At 42.0% G+C, this 21375-nt stretch overlaps 1 protein-coding gene across 8 annotated transcripts in view; it reads right to left on the reverse strand.

Annotated features, from left to right (window-relative positions):
* npas1 (neuronal PAS domain protein 1) overlaps nucleotides 1–21375 on the reverse strand; it is a 63946-nt gene that overhangs the window by 37977 nt on the left and 4594 nt on the right. For 4 of the 8 annotated variants that reach the window (XM_042413915.1, XM_042413918.1, XM_042413919.1 and 1 more), the window contains one exon: nucleotides 8567–8724. The exons of 1 other annotated variant lie outside the window; for it this stretch is intronic. The gene's annotated coding sequence lies outside the window, so the exon portion shown is untranslated. Of the gene's footprint in view, nucleotides 1–710; nucleotides 803–8566; nucleotides 9315–21375 lie in introns of those variants that run through there. 3 more of the 8 variants (XM_042413917.1, XM_042413922.1, XM_042413921.1) reach the window with 3 other exon arrangements.

Raw genomic sequence — 21375 nt, forward strand, 5'->3', positions numbered from 1 at the left:
ATGGATGAGATTCACTCAAAAGTTTGTGTAAAAAAGCAATAAGCCACATGTGGATGAATTGTGTTTTCAAGGGCGAGCTAACATTATCGGACTAATTATCGGATCACATGAAACATTCATAAATCTGTGCTTTTGTGCAAAATAATGTATTTTCTTTAATCAAACGTGTAACACTTTGTCACACAGTAAAAAGAGAGCACAGTAAGTAGAGGAGAGTTCAATTTTAAAATAAAACTCACATTATTTTATTCTCACTTCATCGTTTATTTACTTTAAGAAAAATAAATAACTTTCCACTAATTGCTGCTGTACCAATTTAGTCAGATAAAAGTAATAACTCTAACATTTCTCTTCTGTCCTAAATGAGACATAGCAAAAAGTTATCACAGCTTCATACATGCTGTTTTTTATCTCAGAGAAAGAAAAAAACAATGTCAGGTTTAGATTTAAGAAACTAAAATAAAACACAAGATTTAATCTGTATCAAGATTTTTTTTCAAAGACATGGCAACAGATTAACAGACTTAAATTTATCCAACAGCCCAAATCGGATAAAAGGCAACAACTTTATGAGCGTGTGTGTCCGATGAAAAGATTCAGACTAAGAAAGTGAGAAAGTGTGTGTACATGCAAGCATGCATGTGTGTGCATGCGTGCTGTGTTTGTGTGTGTGTGTTGAGCATAAGTTGTTAGATCCATTATCTACTCACCTGAAGGGCATTTCCAGCGTTCAGTCTGCTGCTGTTGATCTGATCCACTTTGTCTCTCTCCTCCTCTTCCTCCTCCTCTTCTTCTCCTCTCCGGTGCCCCTGCTCTGCCCTGGCGGTGCCCCCCCCCCACCCCACCACCACCACCACCACCACCACCACCACCACCACCTCGATCTTAAACACAGCAAACAAACACTGTGTGTGTGAGCCAAGGGGGCTGGGACAGGGGCAGCGTCAATCCCCTCACTTTCACAAAAGCCGTGGCCGTGCAGCCGGACACATCGTGGACTCCCGTTGCAAGTGTGTGTATGTGTGTGTGTGTCTATGTGTGTGTGTGTGTGTGTGTGTGTGTGTGTGTGTGTGAAAGAGAGAGAGCGAGAAAGAGAGAGAGAGTGTGTGTTTGTGTGTGTGTCAGTGGAGCTAGCTGATGTAGCTCTCCTTGGCTCTCAGACTCACTTCACTAACACTCTGCTCCGCTGCTTCTTGGAGATGGACTCAGATTAGGACACAGCCAGTGTGAGAATCTCTTTCTCGCTCCCTCTCTCTCTCTCTCTCTCTCTCTCTAGCTCTCTCTCCAGCCGGCATGCTCCCTCCCACCCTTCCTCTCTCCCGCTCACTCATTCACTCTCCTCGCTGAGCTTCTTTCTTTTCATTTCCTCTTGGGAAAGCCATGCACACCAGTTGTCTCTGCCTTCAGCTGCTCCCTCTCTTTCTCTCTCTCGCTCTCTCTCTCTCTCTCTCAGTCACTAGTAAATATAAAAGGCATGCTTGTACAGCCCCTCGCCTCAGTCTCTCTCTGGCTCTCCCTCCCTAACTCGCTGTGTCTCATGCTTTCGTTTACCCCCACCTCTATGTGCCCCCCCCCCCACTTTCTTTCTCACTGTCAAAGCTGCCTTTCAAATGCTGATTAGCAGCCGGAGTAAAAGAGAGAGAGAGAGAGAGAGAGAGAGCGAGAGAGAGAGAGAGGGAGAACGGCTGAAACAAGTGGGAGATTCCATCACATCCAAATGTATTGTAAACTGTGACTCCCGTCCCGTACAAACACACATTGCTACACACACAAACTTGTTTTTGTCACTTATGAGGACATTGCTTTGACTTATATTAATTCCTGGAGACTTATCCAAACCTAACCACAACCAAAAAACTACCCCTAAAATGTTAGGGCATACCTCGTGAATTTTTGTCCAACAAGTCCTCTAAACTTAATGACAAAGCATGACATTTGTCAGTGTCTTCCAAAACATCCCATCTGGGCGTTTTCTGATGCACCTCTACCAGTAGTCAGATATTGTTTGTCAATGCCTGCCCAAAACCTTTACAAAAATGACTGACTGAAAAAATTAGTGAAATATTTTTATGATCCGACACCACTATTGGTAAGGTTTGGTTATATTTAGGCACAGCATCTACTTGGTAAAGATTAGAAAAAGATTGTGGTCAAAGTTAAAAGAGACCAATGTTCTGTCATGTCAGTCACACAACTTGTTCACCAGGTCGTCTATAATCTATAATATTGCCACACTTCTTCTGCTTTTGCTTCTGATACATTTAAGACATCCTTCCCATGGCCACAAGAGGTCCTTGTCAGGTAAACTTGAACATAGGTCATTTTATGCATTTTAACAAAGAAAGACTGCAGTCATTCTTCTTGTGAGGACTGCCCACTTTCTTCCCTAAATGGGGGGTGAGTCCCCATAATGTGACTGTGTAAATGTGAGTAATACAAGAGCAGATATACAAACAACCCCATATCACACATACTGTACAAGTGAGCAGCTGCAAGACAAGCAGCCAGGACAGGAGGGGAACCTGAACACACACTGGCAGAGAGACACACTCTACCTTGTAGCCATTCACACAACAACACTGTAGCAGTGGTCGGTGGAGTAAGTAAAAGTAGCAATAAAACTGTGTAAAAATACTCCATTACAAATAATAGTTCTACATTGAAAATCATATTTAAAAGTACATAGGTTTAATCAGCAAAATACACTTAAAATATTAGAAGTACTCATGCAGCCTCTGTGAGTGTTGTATTATTTTACATTATATTACTGGATTATTATTACTAATGCATTACCATGTAAGCAGCATTTCTATAACAAAACATCACATTTAAAAGCTGATATGCTTTGTATCTAAAATCTTAATCTGCAAAGTAATTATAACTTTAAAAAATACGTTCAGTGGAGTAAAAACTACAACATTTCCCTTATAAAGTAGCATCATGCCAGACCTGAGCTAAGAGCTCCATTGCCAGTAAGAACAGCAGTGGAGACAGTGGGCATCCTTGCCTGATGCCCCTAAAAATCTAAATGTTTCTGGACATTAATCTACCAATATATAACCTTCAGCCATTCCATAAAATTATTGTTTAAACCAAATTCCTCCAAGATGTAAAATGGATAAGGCCATTTGACATGATCTATGGTGTCTACAGAGACCGCTAGACCTATCGCTGACATATCTGAAACATTTAGTAATCTTCTGATAGTAATATATTGCAGCCTTTAACAAAGCCTGTTTGGTCTTCTTCAATTACACAAGCCAGAATGTTTTCCAGGTGAGTTGCCAGAACTTTGGATAACATTTCTACAGACCCATCTCACAGAGATAAAAAGGCACTTCCCTAAATGTTGGTCTTGTAGTGAGATGCGTTGTGGGTGTGTTGTGGGTTCTGTTAATAAATATTTTAATGCTTTATAGAATTTACTAGTAAGACCATCAGAGCCTGGAGCCTTCCCATAGCATATAAAGTAGCATAAAATGGAAATACTCAAGTAAATTACAAGTACCTCAAAACTAAAGTAAATTTACTTTGTATTTACTGTATGAACAACCATGTACTGACACAAAACTACATACACGTAGACAAACAACACATGCGATTGAAGATGCGCACACACACGCGAATGTGTATACGTGAACAAATAATCACACTCAGAGACTCACTCAAGTACTCTCTCTCCCACCAATCTCCCTCCCTCCTCCTCTCTCTCCTCTGTTCGTTCCCCTTGCCCTCAAACACTACTCAGAATATTGATACATCACCCCCTCCTCCTTTTTCTCTCTCTCTCTCTCTCCGTCTCTCTCTCTCTCTCCCTCCATCACTCACTTTCTCTGCTGAATACTGATAGGCTGTCTACTCCGTGGTCTGAGTTTCAAATCTCTCCCTCCCTCACACTCCCTCCGTCGCTGCACCCGCTACAAAAAACAGCAACATAAAGGAGGAAATAGCAGAAGTTAATGCACTGAGGTAGACATAAATTCACTTAAGTACCATTTCAGATTATGTCAAGCCAAAAATGGGCTTAACATTGTGCGAAGGAGGGGAGGAGGGGGACAGAGGAGGAGGGGGGCAGGAAAAGTGCTGCTTTGGTTGGCTGTCTTGCCAGCGGAAACTGGCCGAGCGGCTCACAGCACTGTAGTGAACGGGCGGCCGGCAACAAAAGGGAAAAGACGTGTGAAAAGTTCAGGCAAATGAAGACGCATTCAGTGTTTTTGTCCGACTCCCACCCTCCCGCCTCATTGTTGGGCATGTCGGCTATGGCGCGGCCGAGGGGGGAGAAGAAGGGAGTGAATGAGGTCGTCAAAGAGTCCCAGTGAGCCCCCTCCACTTCACACACGCACATACACACACACACACACACACACACATGCACACACACACACTCAACAGCTTGAAACAGCTGAGAGCAGGGTAGAGCTACAATAGGAGAAACAACACAGACAGAAAATGTTTTGCTTTTCTCTCATGGATGGGGAGGTGGAAGGGCCTATTTGTGTGTTTAAGTGTGTGTAAGCATAAGTGTGTGTCTGCGTGGGAGAGAGTGTGTGCTTAGTCTCTTTGGAGGAGGCTTTCTGTCTGCATTAGAAGTGCAGCGTGTCTGAGACACTGGGAGAGGGAGTGTGTAATTTTGTCCTCCAAGTCTTCCCCAGGCGTCCTTGAAGGAGACTTGCAGGGAATATCTGACTGTGTGTGTGAGTGTGTGTGTGTCTGTGTGTGTTTGAGCCCTCACAGGCTTAGTTTAGTACCGGAGGCTTGCCTCGCGGAGCAGAATTACAGGTGTTCCCTTCACAAATCAGGGTGCTCCTGAAAGTAACAAAAACCACAACCTCAGGCTGGAGAATTAACTCAGCCTGATGAATGGGAAATGTAATTGAATTGAGTGGGTAAATAAGAGTAGAAATCCTTAGTCAGTGTGTGTGTTCTTGTGTGTGTTTGTGTGTGTGTGTGTGTGTGTGTGTGTGTGTGTGTACATGCATGTGGAATAGCGTATGATGAATGTTGCAGTCAGTGAGACAGTCACACCCATGCTGATCATGTTTCTCAGCCTGTCTACACATGCTATCAGCTGCGGTCAGTTTGATGTAGTGACAGAAAACCACCTTAGTAGTAGCAATACAGTAATATGTGTAAAAATACTCATGTAACAATCCTGCAGTCAAAATTGACTGAAGTCAAGTATAGGTAAAGAGGTATTTTCAGCAAAATGTAACTAGGTATATATCTAAGTTTTAAATAAGTATCAAAAGTAAAAGTACTCATTATGCAGAATTTCCCTTTTCAGAGTTTTATATTATTATTATCATCATTTTATATTTAAAGAAATACTGACTAGTATTTAAATATGCACTTACTTAAGCTCCACCTCTAAAGTCAACAAAGAATGAAATTGAGCTTTAAGGCATGAATGGAAATTGAGTGAAAGTTTATTGTTAACCTTGGAAACTGTACTTTAATGTAAAAAATCTTCATTCAAATTCCAGAGAGTGGATTTTGAGTTGAATTGAGCGTTCACTTATTTAAAGTAAAAAAACGGAGAACTTCACAATTCTTTTTAAACTGAGGCCCGTCATCCTAAATGATAGAGGGACAACCGCTGGCAGGTTTAGGTTAAAGATTTAGCAGATTTATACAGTAATGGGTCTTTTGTACCCCTGCAGACGCCTTTAGATTTTCTTAGGAAGTAAACACGGTGAAGATGTTTTTACGGCTATAAAAACTGTGTGTGTGTGTGTGTGTGTGTGTGTGTGTGTGTGTGTGAGTGCAGTGAAGGAGAATGAAGTTGCTCTGCAAAATACTGTAAACCTGGGTACATCAGAAATGCACATATTGAATTGTTTTTTAACATACATGTACAGACTATGCAATGGAAAACCACAGACAACATAAATAATAATAACCATATAGTCTATTCTTCTTTTTTATAATAATGTTTCATTGGATAACAGGATAACAGTCACTGTCAATCACTTAAACTAAAGTTTTAAATTTTGAATAATCTTGAATAATTAGAAGATTTGGGGATTTTTGTTCTTAAGAGTCAAGAAAATCCACAAATTTTACACATCAAGATATAAATGTTTAAGTCTAAATGTCTTGGAAAGTACTCGATGGAAAGGAAGCTATCGAGTTGCATTGTGGGAAGTGTAGGATCCAGCATTGTTTTAGCTTGACCTGTACTAGGGAAATTCAGTTAGGATGTGTCAGCCTCTGCTTGCAACCTTTTTTTTATTAATCTCTCTGTAGGCCCCAAGCTTTATGGAAGTGCAATACTAAATCACTGGAATACCCTTTTAATCACAATAAAGGGAAACCTTGATACAAATCTGTCTAAGATCATCGTCGATGATGGTGCATACATGATGATATGATGCAGCAATCTTGCAGCAAAGTTGTTTTTTTTTCCTCAGACATCTCTTTCTGTCTGGAAATAAAATACATTAGCAGATTCAGTAGCTGTCAACGTAGTATTTAAGACTATACAAATTCAGCATAGCAGAACACAACATTTTCTTCACCTTCCCCTGCAGCAGCTCACATGGATGATAAGTATGAAAGGGTGTTTAAAGATAACTGCCATAGAGTAGATAATATTCCAAATCAATCAGACAATAATTCTTTGAGGGCATGTGGCCATTAAGGAGCCATTTCGCCTTTTGTTGAGTATGCTCCTCCATATGTCATTGAGATGCATATCTGCCTTTCACACTGTCTGTCTGCTCCGCTATTCTCTATTCAACAGTGACCCATTGCTCCCTGCCATACAATCCTTCACCTTTCTGAGCTTAAAAGTAATTACCACTTTAATTTGCTGTCCGCTTTTGTGCATGCCTGAGTGTATCTGTAACTGACTGGAGTGCTTGCTGTGTGTGTGTGTGTGTGTGTGTGTGTGTGTGGGTACATCACATGTACTATGCATACAGGAGGCAATAAAGTGTATGCATTCATATAAATGTAAGTAGAACTGAAACAATGAGCCAATAATTGATTAGTTGATAGACATGAACTTATAACAATTTTCATAGTTGATTAATCATTAAAGTCGTTTAATGACAAAAAATAACTGGTTGCAGATACTCAAATGTAAGGATTTCCTGCTTTTATGTGTTTTATATTACTATGAATTGAATATGTTTGGATTTTGGACTGTTGGTTTGAAAGATAAAGGATTATAATAAAAGATTAATTGGGAAAATTCATTGAACCAAAAATGAAAAATGAAAATGAAATCATTGGTTGCAACCCTAAATGTGAGTATATGAAGGTTTTGCACTATGTAACTACTGTTTGTGTACATTAATGTTTGTGTGTATAAATAGGTGTATCATTCACTTATAAACATTAAAAATGCATTTACTTGCATGTGTGTATAAAAAGATGTGTGAATCTTTCTAATATAAATCCTTTTTTGTACGTTTCACAAATATTTGGGCAACTATGTGCATAGAAATGTGAATATGTGTGTACTTAATGTGTGCACATGTGTGTTTTTTGTATTTTTAATACGTGTGTGTGTGTTTATGGTTTTCCTCCCATTGGCCCAATTACTCCAGAACCAAACCCCCTCTGCTTCCCTGCTTACCCCGAAAATCCCTCACCCCTCTCACCTCACAGTCCCAGTGGTGGACCCTCCAAACACCCCAATCTTCCACCCCCCGCCCCGCCTTGCATGGCCAGATTGTCCATCACAATACACCCGACCCCTCACAGGACCTCCACCACCTCCACTGTACCTCCTGCTTCTCTCATCTCCAGCAGTCTCACTAAATCATCACCATTGTTCCCACTTTGTCCCCCTTCTACCATCATCTTGTCTTTCTCCTCCTTCATTTACCCCTTAAACTCCTCCTTTTGCACCCCCCTTTTCCTCCCATATCTCCCCCCCTTCCTCACTCCTCCATTCTTCCCACTTTCGCCCCCCTCTGCCCTCCCCAGTCCCAGGTGAGCTGACGACACAAGGAGAGCAGAAACACTCGGCGAATATTAATGGTTTGATCTGAATATTAATAAACCATGCATCTTAATGATCTTTAAAAAAAAAACAAAGAGCCACAGTCAAACGCTATACTGCCGGGATACACACACACACACACACACACACACACACACACACACATACACACACACACAAAGGCCTATGCAAACCTGCACACACACACTGAGCTGAACTATCTGTCCTGCATGGCGTAGATTAGTTAAAACAGGGCCTTATCCTCCAACCTGCTGTTTAAATGCTGAGCATCACGTTCAAGACAAATGTGTTGTCTTTTTTTTCCTCTCAGTAAATGAAGACACCTCTCCTTTCCCACGTCCTTCTCCTCTATCTCCTCCTGTTGCTGTCTTCATTTTCTTTTTATCTTCTTCTACTTGTTTAGCTCAGGCAGCCCCCCCTCACTCTTTCCCGCTCCCTCTACCTCTCACGGTTGCCCCATTTCACCCCCCTCCTCCTTCCTCTTTACCCACTCCCTCCCTCCTCTTATTCCCCACTATCTCACCCTTTCTCACTCTATCACTTTCTCACTAGATTACCCCATCTCTCGCTCCCCTCTCCCTCTCCCGGCCTCACCTACTCGATATTCCAGCCTTGTTCGCCTGCAGTCTCCAGCACAACTTTCTGACCCACTTCCTCTCTCCTCCCTGGCCCCCTGATCAAAGCCTGCAGGACGGCATCGCCTTGGGCAGAGAAGAGGGAGAACGTGAGATGGGGGGATGAAGGGATCCAAGCTGAGAGAAGAGAGGAAGAGACAGATAGAGTAGGGATAGAGCGGCACGAGAGAGAGGGAACAGAGAGATCACAAGGACGGGAAGAGGAGCCAGGTGCCCTCTCAGCCCAAGGACAAAAGCTCTTCCTGGCTGATCACACACACACACACATACACACAGCGAGGCCCTGTCAGCGCCGTCATTCCTGGTCATGTACGTTATGTGTGACAGGAGCGTTGACATTAATGTGGCACGATAAAAAAAATATATCTTTTTTTTTTTTCCTGCAACCTGAACGCCCAAAACAACTCAACTTTAAAATTGATGGCCATTAAAATTCAACAGGATGTTTAATAAATTACACTTTCAGATTACATGTTGTCCCATCTTGTTATTCTGTTTTGCATTCAGCCGTTGCACAGGTGAGTGCACTGCCAATGTGTGTATCTGTATCTCAGCAGGTGTCATTCAGAGTGCAAACTCTCCTTCTTATTAAGTCATTTTTATCTTTAAGTCTTATTTTCTTAAAAGAAATGTATAAATCTGCTAGTGCAGTAAGATTATTTCAACTTGTTTCAAAAATTTTCTACAATAAAGTTGCTTTTTTCTTTGATTCTAGTGCAACATCCTGACTTCTTTCTTGTTTCAAGATGCAAACTCTCACTTCTAGAAAATTATTAAAACAATTTGTATTTGAAACAGACAACAAATATTCTCACTTGCTCTGACAAAACAGTGATTTTAGGACTCAGCTGTAGACAGAAAAAACTTGATAAGATGGAGATTTTTTTTTTTTTTTTTGCAGTGTGTAGCCAGTTTCTCTGCGGAGTCGTTATAATTTTAAGAGTCTGTGTCTGGGTTTGGGATGTAAGCTCTGTCCATCCCAGTGGCCGTGTCGGCTGGGCAGTTGGGGTGGGCGGAAAGGATGGAGGAACACCAGCCCCATTTGTACCCAGAGCGAGGTAGCGTGTACTTTAACATTCCCTGCGCATCCCGACAAAGAGCACTAATTATAAATAAATTAGGGACACGACACGGTGTGCCACAAGGGGACCAGCCACAGCAGTCAGAGAATAGAGAGACTGATAGAGAGAGAAGAGGGTGTGTAAAAGAAACAGAGAGGTGGGAGGGAGAGGAGAAGACAGAAAGAGAGGAGGAGAGAGCAGACAGGAGAGATTTGGCAATGACATAGAGGAGCAAGTAGGAGAAGAAAGTAGATAAGAAAATAGAGGAATGGAGCACGGAGAGGCCTGGGGAAAGAGGGAGTGGAGGGGGAGTAGTGTAAGCGAGCGGGTATACAAGGCCTGAATCCTCAAAATATAGCCTGAACATACATCTGCTGCCAAAAAACTGACAAGATTCTCTCTAGATGACAGAGGCAGTGCAATATGTTTGAACGGAGATAGAAAAAGGTGGCAGGGAAATTAACAACCAAAATGAAACAGAGAGAAGCAACATCTTAAAAAAAAAACAGTGCTGATATAAGATGAACTCTACAGAAAGAGCAAAAATGAATCTGCCCCATACATTATCTGTTAGAAATAGATTGTTATTTTAGGAGTAAATAATACAAAACTGATTAAATAAATACTACACAATAATCATAAGGTGGCGATATCTCACAGAGAATTCTACACACACTAGTCAACACTCCCTACCTGTCACTCAAGCTTATCTGAGATGACTTGTCAACCAAGCAAGTGCATGTCAAGAGACTGTCGTGTGTGTGTGTGTGTGTGTGTGTGTGTGTGTGTGTGTGTGTGTGTGTGTGTGTTTGTATGTGTATGTGGAGAGAAGAGAGATCTGTTTCTGTTTCTTTGTGTCCGTGTGCACACAGGTTTGTGTGTTCGCCGGCGCACACATGCCCTCGCCTGTGTTTGTTGTGTGGTATGTGTTTAGTGTTAAGTGTGCATGCATGTGAGCATGTGCACAGGGAGAGAACCTCGCCGCTATCTAAATGGATCACACTTCAGAGTGTGCCACCATTTCTCAGAAGCTGCCATCTCCGTGCAGACAGACACACAGATAGACAGGCAGACAGGCAGACGGGGTGGGGTGGGGTGGGTGTAGGGGGAGACAGGCTCAACCGGCTTGCTCCACTCAAGGTTATGTCCTGCCTGAAGTTGAGAACTGATGACTGTCGCCACAGCAGGAAAATGTGCCAGAGTTCAGGGGGAAAATAACCATCGTCTTTACTTGCGGGCATTTCTCTGTGTGATGTGATGTGAATGTCTTAAATGATGGAAGTTAACAACCTGACTGGACGATAAAGCCGGGAGACATTTATCATCCCTGAACAACTGCTTTGTGTCTCTCTGTCACGTTGAGGCTCAGAGCTGGGGGTCAGAGGTCAGTCGACTGTGACACAGACAGAGAAAGGTCTACTAGCTGACCTGCGATTGGCCCCTGACATGGCAACCCCCCCCCCACCCCCCCCACCCCCATCTTTGGTATCCATGGCTACTGAGCTGCAGACAAACATGATGTCAGTATAGGACTTATGGGGGGCGAGGTGCAGCAGAAAGGTCAAATAAAAACTCAACACGTGCACATATTCACACACAACTAACCTCCCATTACAATAATTATTTTGTGATGAGAAGACACTCTGCCATGTGTTGAAAATGATTTTCAGAACCAACATAATAATATGAAAGCGCCGGGGTCTATCCATTATCAAAGTCTATTCTTGTGTCTGGTCTCTAAACTTTCTGCACAGAGGAGAGTTAAAGAAGAAGAAAGGTAAAGAAGGGAGGGAAGACAAGAGAGGAGCAGCTTGTTGCATTAGCATTCCACCAGCAGAGAGGCTGTCTGTTTGCCTCTGGCAGCAGCCGAGAGTGGGGGACACTCTCTGCATCCTCACACAGCTCGTCTATCTCTCCTTCTGTCACTGTCTATCTCTCGCTCTGTCTGTCTCTGCCTGTCTCTCTCTCCCTCGCTCTCCCGGAGTCTGTCTGTTACATTTCTCCCTCTACTCTGCCACTGCCTGTCACTGTTTTTCTCCACTCTGGACAGTTTTCCTCTGCAGTCTTCTCGTATCTCCCTATCACTCTGTCTCACACTGTCATCTTTCTTTCCACTAATTTCTATTTTGCCCCTTCTCTCTTCACCCCTTTTTTCTCATTCAGGACCTCGTGTGCCCCTCGCTCCCCCTTAGAAATTATTCTTTTCACTACTGAGAAAACACAACTGCTCGAGCCAGGAGGGCCAGCAGTGAGTCGTGAAGCTGCGTAGTGTATCATGATGTTGGCAGGTGTGTGTGCTTGAAGCTTAGAAGTTCTTCTGAAGTAACATGCAGGAATTAAATAGATACTTCCAAATATAAACAAGCATTTTGTGCAGTTTCTTTACAACTGCCTCTTTTCACTCATACACAAACTACACAATGGTGAATTATGCTTGCACTGACTCTGCTTAGCCATTTTGTTTTGTTATTGATAATTTGATTAAAATGGCAAATTTATTATAGACGAAATCTGAGGATTTAGGTGAATTTAAGTTTGAATTCTATGCCAATGCTGTTGAGTCAGAATCACAGGATGGCAAATTCCCCGTTTGTTGCCATGGTGATTTTAATAAACACCAGCCTTGACCATTCCATACATGCAGATACATAAAAAGGCAATCCATTGAGTATCACGTTCATTTTCAATTATTTGTTGAATGTATTAGAGGTTATTTTTGCATGAATTATTCAATGTAATTCCTGCTGTAAATAAGAAGGAAAACAGATGAGCACAGCCAAACCAAAATATTAAATTCCATCTCCTTCTCTTGGATCATAAGATGGTCTGAGGAAAAATATGCTGCTCATTCATATGCTTATCATTACTAAAAGATGACAGCAAGGGGATAAATGTAGGCCTACTGTGAAGTCTATAAGTAGAAGCACATTGGACATGAAATGAGTGCATGACCTTCAGCTTTTAGCTTTTAGCTAGCTAAGAATATTCATAATTTTATACATTGGAAAATAGAGGAGATGGATCTTTTTTTGTGGTGGGGTGGAATATTTTTTATTTGTCAAGTCAGTCACCTGACTTTGTCCCCAGTATGTGCACTTGTTTCCCCTGCTGAAGACCAGATTGAAAGCAGAAAGCCCTTGAAACAAGCAAGAATTGAAGATGGCTGCAGTAGCCTATAGGCTAGGCAGAGCATCATCAGAGAAGACAGCAAATGATGTTTGTGGGTTGTTGACTTCAGACAGTTATTGACCACTTAGGATTACACACCAGCTATTATATGATGATTCTATAATGAATATGATGATTTGATTTTCATTTATCTTAACTTCTGCAATTACTTACATCCACTATTCAGCAACAACAGTATGTTGTTACACTGTTCACTAATATAAATGTAAACACTTAAATTAAAGTTGAAAGCAGATCGGTTAGTAATTGATGGCAATTGTTTCATTTCAAATCCAATTTGCTAGATTTTAAGTGAGTAAGTTTAATACAGCACCTTCCTAAAACAGACGGCACAAGGTGATTTGCAATAACAGACAATAACAGACAGAAGCAACAGACACAGATTTCAGATGCTAATGAAGAAAATAAACAGCAAAGTCCCACTGCTTCCAGACTGAACTGTTTGTAGAGGTGTGTTCACCCGTTTGACTTGAATTTTTTTTTAAAAAAGGAAAAAATGCCATGAGCCATGAGTGCTTTTCAACTTGTCAAAATCCACTTGTCTGTCTTCTCTGCCATGAAAGAAATAAAACATTTAGAGAATCCAACTTTTGTCAGCATTTTCTGCCTGTGTGCGCAAGATTTGATGCCTTGTGAAATCCAGCACAGTTTACTGTCTTTTTCTACCTGACAACAATGCACATTCGGTTTACCATCAACTGCAACCTGCCACAAAGAAAAACATGTTCAAACAGGAATGAAAAAAAAAAAAAGACCTTAATGAAAACATTCAATCACGACAGAAACAAATCACCATATCGGTATGATGAGTACTCGCCATAATACTCTCATGATTACTCTGCTTTATCAAATTTAATTAGATTATGAGGGCTTAGCTTGGAAATAGCTGTGGGTAAGTAAATCACATGCTGCTCAGGAGCTGAGCTAAAGCTGAGCCTTTTCTGTACTGTAGGCACCGAGACAAAATGCATTCAAACAAATTAATAGTCCATTAAATAAAAGCAAAACTCTGCCAGCTAATAGTGCCTTAAAAGCATATTAGCATTAGAACAGGATAGACACTCATTTGTCTCATAAGAAAGCATTTTAGCAGCCAGAAACTCAGGGATGAGTTAGCAGCCTAGTGTTTCTTTCTTACTTTCTTTACATGCACGTGACATCTGGCGGAGGTCTTTATCCCTGCACTGCTGTGAGTGATGGTTCGACCTGACCCTGACATGATCAATTCTTTCTTTTTTTTTCTGTTTCTTTTTTCTTTCTACATTGTCACTGAAACTCATCCTTCTCATTTAAAAGGTACTGTATCTCCCTTGTCTCAATTAATCTCACTCTCTCCCTCTGTTTGCCCTTCCGCTTTTCCTCTCTCTGCATCCCTGCATCCATCTTGTTCCTGCCCCACCCCCCCTCCAACCCCTTCCCTCAGGCCCAGCCACCACTCTGGTATTCCCAAAGTCATCTGCAATCAGACATCTTCAATGGATTAATTACACTGTCCTCACACGGCTTGATTGAGCATCTAACATCTACACCCCACCTCCTCAGACCCCGATGCTCCCTCCTCACCTCCACCCACTTGCAGACCTCGGATGTTTTCTTCTCACCCTCTTTTCATCTCTCTTTCATGCTTCCTCTCCTAACTCCCTTCCTTCTTTTATTCCCTCTACCTTCAACTCTGGACCCCACCCCAACCTCCTGTTCGTTAAAATGACCACAGCGGTCGTCCCCCTTTCCTCTGGGCCAGGGAGCCTCGCTAATTGGACATCGATTGGCGGGACCCTCTCCATGATCTCTCTTGAATATCGGGATCACACTAATTGAAGAATTAACTTAGGTGTGACTCGGACCTGGAGAAAGAAAACGAGAGAAAGGCAAAGACAGACAAAATGCTTCAGCTTAAAGAGATACGATAACGTACACACAAGGGTGCATCCAGGCACATTGCTCAACATTCCCATGCACGGGTGATCACGCACAAAATTTGGAGGAGATCAAGAGAAGTCGGTATAGATATTTTGCCACATAGTAGAATTCACAAAATGTTAAATTGATCTTTATTATCTGATTTAGAGTAACTTTAATTAATGGGGCTCCCATTAACAACGCAAAAAAGAGCAGAGGGAAATTAAACAAACTTCCCCAGAGGAACAGTTTAACTATCTCTATCTTATCTTTATCTTTACTTATCTTTGGCACACACATACACTCAAAATACATACGCAGTGTCTTTCTCACCCCTCCCTCCAACACACACACATCCACTTCACATCAATCATAGATCCCAGACCATAACCCCAAAAGCAGAGTGCTGCTTTGAGTCATTCTAAAATCATGATGGATGACAACTTCCCAAAGCAATCCCTCTGCGTGCCAGCATCATTTAACTAAAGGCATCAACCTGCCCTAGCCAATACCACTATTCTCTTTCCCCGGCCTGAGAGCGCCGGACTCCGCCTTTCGAACCCCTGACATGATTCTGAAAAAAAAAAAAGAAATCCTCCTGAGGAGACATATGAAGGCTGCCAGAGAAGAATGAACTTCATCCAAGTTTCTGATCAAGAATCTGTATTGTTTGCCCCCCCCCCCGTCTTTTCACGAGCGGTAAAGACGGAATTGCGAGGAGGTTAAGCTGACCTCAGGCTCATGCTTTGGAGTGGGCTTACCCTGGAGTGTGAGATGACAAAACATTTAGCCCGATCTTACTTGCAGCTCACTGACAGGCTGAAACAAAAGAACAGCCTCGGAGGAATTTAAAATCATTGAATGAATGTCAATTAATTTCACAGAACGGAGTTGAATTGATTAGAATATAAAACAATCTTTCTTGAAAGCAAAAGGGAATTGATGTCCAAGGCCTTCCAACAGTGAGAGTGGGAAGACAGAAAAACAACAAAATGAGAGAAAGACGGGTGATTTTGTGTGTATGTGCTTAGGTGCATGCGTGAGTGTGTGTGTGTGTGTGTGTGTGAGCTCAGCAGTTGTGTTGCACGCTTGGCTGGCGGGGTGTGTGTAAAGTAATTAACATGATAGCCTCCCTCTCAGCCTGATAGCCTGTTCCCTGCAGCGAGGTCGTTCAACAGACACCAACAGACACCTGAGCTGCGTCTCAGACACAACCCCGGAACGCATCTCTAATGCAAACACACACACACACACAAACATGTTCAACCCACATATGCCTGGTACCAACAAATACTGGGAACATACAGTACATCTATCAGCAGAAATGACATGGCACATGTATGCCTGTCAGCAGTATAGCTGACAAACAGTTTATTCAAAATAAACTGTTTATTAATTCACCTTGACAATCATACAGCCAAAATGCAAAATATGTATTTAAGAAGCAGAGTGGGAGCAAGAAATAGAGATATCTCCACCAAGGCTGACACAATACCCTAAATATTTCATTTTATTAACACAAAATGTTAAGATGTTTTAGTCTCTATGTGGATCTAAACTGAAAAAAAAATGCTGATATATATTTTTTCTTTAAATCATGTTGATTTGTGGACATTACCTAAATTATGTAGGGGAATATGAGGGTTTAATTGCACAAGAATGAATTGTGCCATGTCTGACTCATGTCCTGTGGGTTATGGCCATGTAAATATGGCATTTTCTGTAGCACCACCTATAGGTGATATGCCATCAAATTTTGCAGGATTGTTTGGAATTATCATGTTCATGTGTTATCTAAATGTGGTAGATATTGCACAATGTTATGGCAGTTTAGGTAATGTGCAAGTAAGCCATGTCTACAACAATTTGGCAACAATTTAGCAATTCAATAAATGTTTTGGGCGTCATCCAAAAATACTAAACTTGATGAAGATTGGATGAAATGTGTCTTCTATTCAGGCAGAAAGGTCTAAACTAAAACGTTTGTCTTGAACTCAGGAATCTATAGGCATCTTGCTTGTTCGCCACACAGTTCTATAGTTATGAGTGAAAAGTTAAAGTGGGAATATATATTCATAGGAATGTGGGAATATTTTTTACTATCTATAGCAAAAAATTATAAAACCTTTTTATGACTACATTCTAACTTTCTACTACACTGAAATCTGTTAAGTAGATTTTGATCCTCCTAACTAAAAAACAAACAAAACATAAGGGGACCAAAGAATACGACCTTCTTGGCAGACGCAATGAGACATCCCATATGACCACTGGTGGCCAACACAATGCTGACAATATCCCTCCCTTTTCCTCCAGTACAATCTATTGTTTCCCTCCTCTTCATCCCTTATAACCCCGAGACCTTCACTCTGGTCCTCTAATCCTAAAACTGCGAGTTGGTCCATACCCCCAAACACCCCCTTCAGCCCCACACAGCCCTCATTTGCTAAAGGATTAGAGCGGGGGCACTGGGGTCAAAGTGAGGCCACCACCAGAGACCCTAAAAAAGAAGAAATGCACACACACACTGGGGACCACAGAGCCAGCAATACACACACACATTAGCATTGTGTGAACTCTGCACACATGACACTGCTTTAAAGCACACAGTCTGAGGAGCATAACAGCATTATGTATTCACATACTGTAGGTGTGTAGGTAGGACCCTCATCCCCAGACATGCACTGAAACAGAGACAAATTTGCATGAGCATGTGCAGAACTAAACAAATTGACCTTAACTCTGTGTCTCAAAAAAATACTAATACATATCTGTGCAACTTTAAAAACCAGGGTCAAATAACAACTTCAGAGGAAGGCTGCTGATAAATCTTAGCAGCTCTAAAGCAGCAGGAAGCACACCTTCGAAAGAAGTCTAAGTGAGAGAGAAAGACAGGAGGGAGAGTTAGCGAGAGAAGAAAAGTGATTGTCAGGGAAAGAAGAAACATCACTCTGAAAACTTCTAAAGAAGGCCCTGCTCTGGGTTTTAAATGCTCTCCTCCCTCTATCACTCCCTCTCTCTTCCCACTTTCCTCTCATCCCTTTCATGAATTAAAAGCACGGCCGGTCTGTGGGGAGAAGCATAGTTAATTCCGATCAGATCTCCTCCTCCCCCCTCTCCGCCTCCCCCAACCCTCCTCCTCTCCTCCCTGGGCGATGGTTGCCGCGCAATCTGACAGACGGAGATGGGATCTGACAGTAAACAGGCGTGTGGATGCCCGGCGCGTGATTGACACGTAGGCAGGTCGGCGGGGGCCCGCCCCCCTCCTAATCCTGCCCTGTCAGCTCTAATTGGGGAGGTGGGGCTCTATGTCACCAAGGTGACTGATTGACAGGACCTCAGCTTTGCATAGATATGAGGGAAAGGTGGGGAGGTTCACGCATGGCATAACACTGTTAACACTACTATACTGCTAATAGAGATATGTGTGTGTGTGTGTGTGTGTGCGTGTGTGTGTGTGTGTGTGTGTGTGTGTGTATGGTTGCTGCGCGCTCATGCACATTCACAGACACCCAGATGCAGGTGAACAGACTCATGAACATGGCTGAGCACACAAATAAACCCACAACAATAACCATGAACAAAAATCAACATGCATACAAGATGTCTGAGCGCAGTGTATCTACAAACACACACACACACATACACACACACACACACACACACACACACACACACACACACACAATATGTTGATGTGCTGTGATGAAGAGCAGAGGTTGTAAATGCTACAAGTGCAGAGATAGAGGACGCAGGGAGGAGCATATCTCAGAGGTTTTCACCGTGTACAGTAGAGGCCAATGAATGGCAGGGCAGAGGTGAAACACTTTGCCATAATACTCAGACATGCACACATATCATGTATGTGCTAATATGCTAAATTAAGAATTTTCCTGTGAGTATATTTGTATGCATATATGTTGCCCTTTGGATACATGTGATGTACTATAAGGCAGCGGTTCCCGGCCTGGGGGTCAGGACCCTCAAAGGGGTTGCAAGATGATTAAGAAGATAAAAAAGAAGAAACAAGTCTTCAGGCACACTAGCGGCTCTGTGAGGCTGTACTTGGGAACAACAGAGCTTTGAGCTAAATGCTAGTGTCAGAATGCTAGCATGCTCACAATGACAATGATGTTCAGCAGGTATAATGTATACCATGTTCACCATCTTAGCTTAGCATGTTAGAATGCTAACATTTGCTAATTAGCACTAAACCCAAAGTACACAGACAAATTAAAATTTTGACCTGCTGGTAGATGAAAAGTGAGTGGATCACCAAAGTTATTAAAATTCATCTTGTGGGGGACATGAATGTGTGAACCAATAGTAGTAAAGACATTTCACTCAAAACCGCAAATTTCAACCTGCTAGTGACACTCGAGTAAAAGTCAGAGGATCATCAGGTAGGATACATCATCTGGGAACCATGAATGTTTTCACAAACTACCTGGTAATCCATCTGGTAGACGCAGAGATATATCACTGGATAAGAGTAGTTGATTAACGATTAGTTGATTAATAGATTAGTTGACTGACAGAAAATTAATTTCCAATCATTTCATTATTTTCAATTCTCTGGTTCTAGCTTCCCAAATATGATGATTTTCTGGTTTCTTTAGTCTTCTTTGATGGTAAATGAATACCTTTGGGCTGTGGACTGTTGGTCAGGACAAAAGAAGACATTTGAGGATGTCACCTTGGGCTTTGGGAATTTTTTGACATTTCATAGACCAAACAACTAATTGATTGAGAAAATAATCAACAAATTGAACGATAATGAAAATAATCATTAGTTGCAGCCATAGATGAGTGAAAATTTTGACCTGCTAGTAGCACTGCATTAAAAGTCACCAAAGACATTAGGGTTAATCCTCTGGGCACTGGGGATATCTGTACCAAATTTCATGGCAGTCCATCCAGCAGTTTCAATAAAAATCACATATGTCAACCTGATGGTGGTGCTAGCGGAAATTTCAGGGGACCACCAAAGTCAGTTGGATTCATCTTCTGAGGAATACGAATGTTTGTACAAAATCTCATGGCATCCATCCAATAGTTTATGAGATATTTCAGTCTGAACCAAAGTGGTGGACCAGCTGAGCGACAGATCAACATTGCCATACAGGTACCACGCTGCTGGTTTATACATAAATTTAGTTGCCACTTTATTATTTAAAACAAGTGCAGGCTAAAAAATAGAAATTTTAGAGACATGTTGATTTAACAAGGTTGTGGTTTGTGGTGATGTTGATTTGTATTGTGTGTTTTTAATGTAAAACTAACAGAGGGTAGCGAGGTGTACTTAATGAAGTGGCAACTGAGTGTATTTCTGCTACTCAAAATTCTGTTTATTTTTCAAACTTTGCTTTTTTCTTGTGAAATGCTGGATAGTTTTACATCCTCAGGCCTCTAAAAATAATTAAAAAGAAACTATCAACTATAGTTGATCAGCTCACTGCTCACTGACTTGGACATTGCTTTTTTTAAAGGGTCATAAACCAAAAAGGTGGGAAGCACTGCAGCAAAAGACTGTTACATTATGTGCTCCAAAGCATCTGAATTTGTATGGCTAATTATAAATTGGTAATTGTCACAAAACGTGTCTGTTATCTTTGTGAATGAAATTATTTTAGTGGGGGTGTGTGTGCATGCGTGCACGTGCACATGTGTGTGAGTGCGTGTGTTTTGATTGACAGCTGCCACTGACCTGTGCCAGTCAGAGTGCCATGCTGCGGGGCGGTGGGGTCGATCGCTACGGAGACGACCTTCGCCCTCATCTGCATCCTGCCTTCATTAGCAGAGCCAGGCAAGGAGAATAACAACCCAATAAATTAATAAAGAGAAAGCGGGAGAGAGGAGAGATGGAGGGGAAGGAGGGGAGGGAGCGGACAAGAGGAGAGCAGGGAGAGCAAGGGTAAAATGGGAAGAGAGTGAGGGAAGGAAGGAAGCGGGGGGAGAGGAAGCAGGCGTGAGGAAAGGGCAGGGAAGGCGAAGTGTGAGAGGAAAGAGTGACGCACTGAAGTACAGAGAGCTGGAAGAGAGGAAATGGAGGGAGAAGCTGCTAAAATAGAGTGTGTGTGTGTGGAAAGGCTGAGGGTGTGTGGTCAGCTCAGGTGGAAAAAAGCTAATAAATGAGAAGTACAAAGAGGTCGAGGATGACAGACAGAGGGAGTTAAGGATACAGGAATGAATTTATAATGCAGATAGAAGATGCATCTGCAGTATATTGGGTTGACGCACCGAACCGCAAAGCCAAAACGAAATTGGTAAATTTACCCAAGAATGACTGGAAACAGATTTCGCCAAAAATATCTCTGGGGCTGATTTAGAAATGTGGCTCCCAGCCCTGTTTAAACAGAGTATTGATACATTACCATCTGTACTGGCTCTTAAATGCCAGTATAGACAGAGATGCTCTAACTGGTCCACAGAGCAACATTTTGACAGGGCCAAATGTTCCAGATTTTCCCCTCTCATTCATGATCGGGGATTAACTCTGTAAGTGACTTAGCATGCCCACCACACAGCGAATGTGTTAATAAAGTATGAGGTTTAATCATACACTGTTGTACTGAATGCACAACCTTGCTGCTCTGGTTCACAAGCAGACAAAGATATA

This window comes from Thunnus maccoyii, chromosome 6, assembly GCF_910596095.1.
Source record: "Thunnus maccoyii chromosome 6, fThuMac1.1, whole genome shotgun sequence".
NCBI classification, from domain to species: domain Eukaryota; kingdom Metazoa; phylum Chordata; class Actinopteri; order Scombriformes; family Scombridae; genus Thunnus; species Thunnus maccoyii.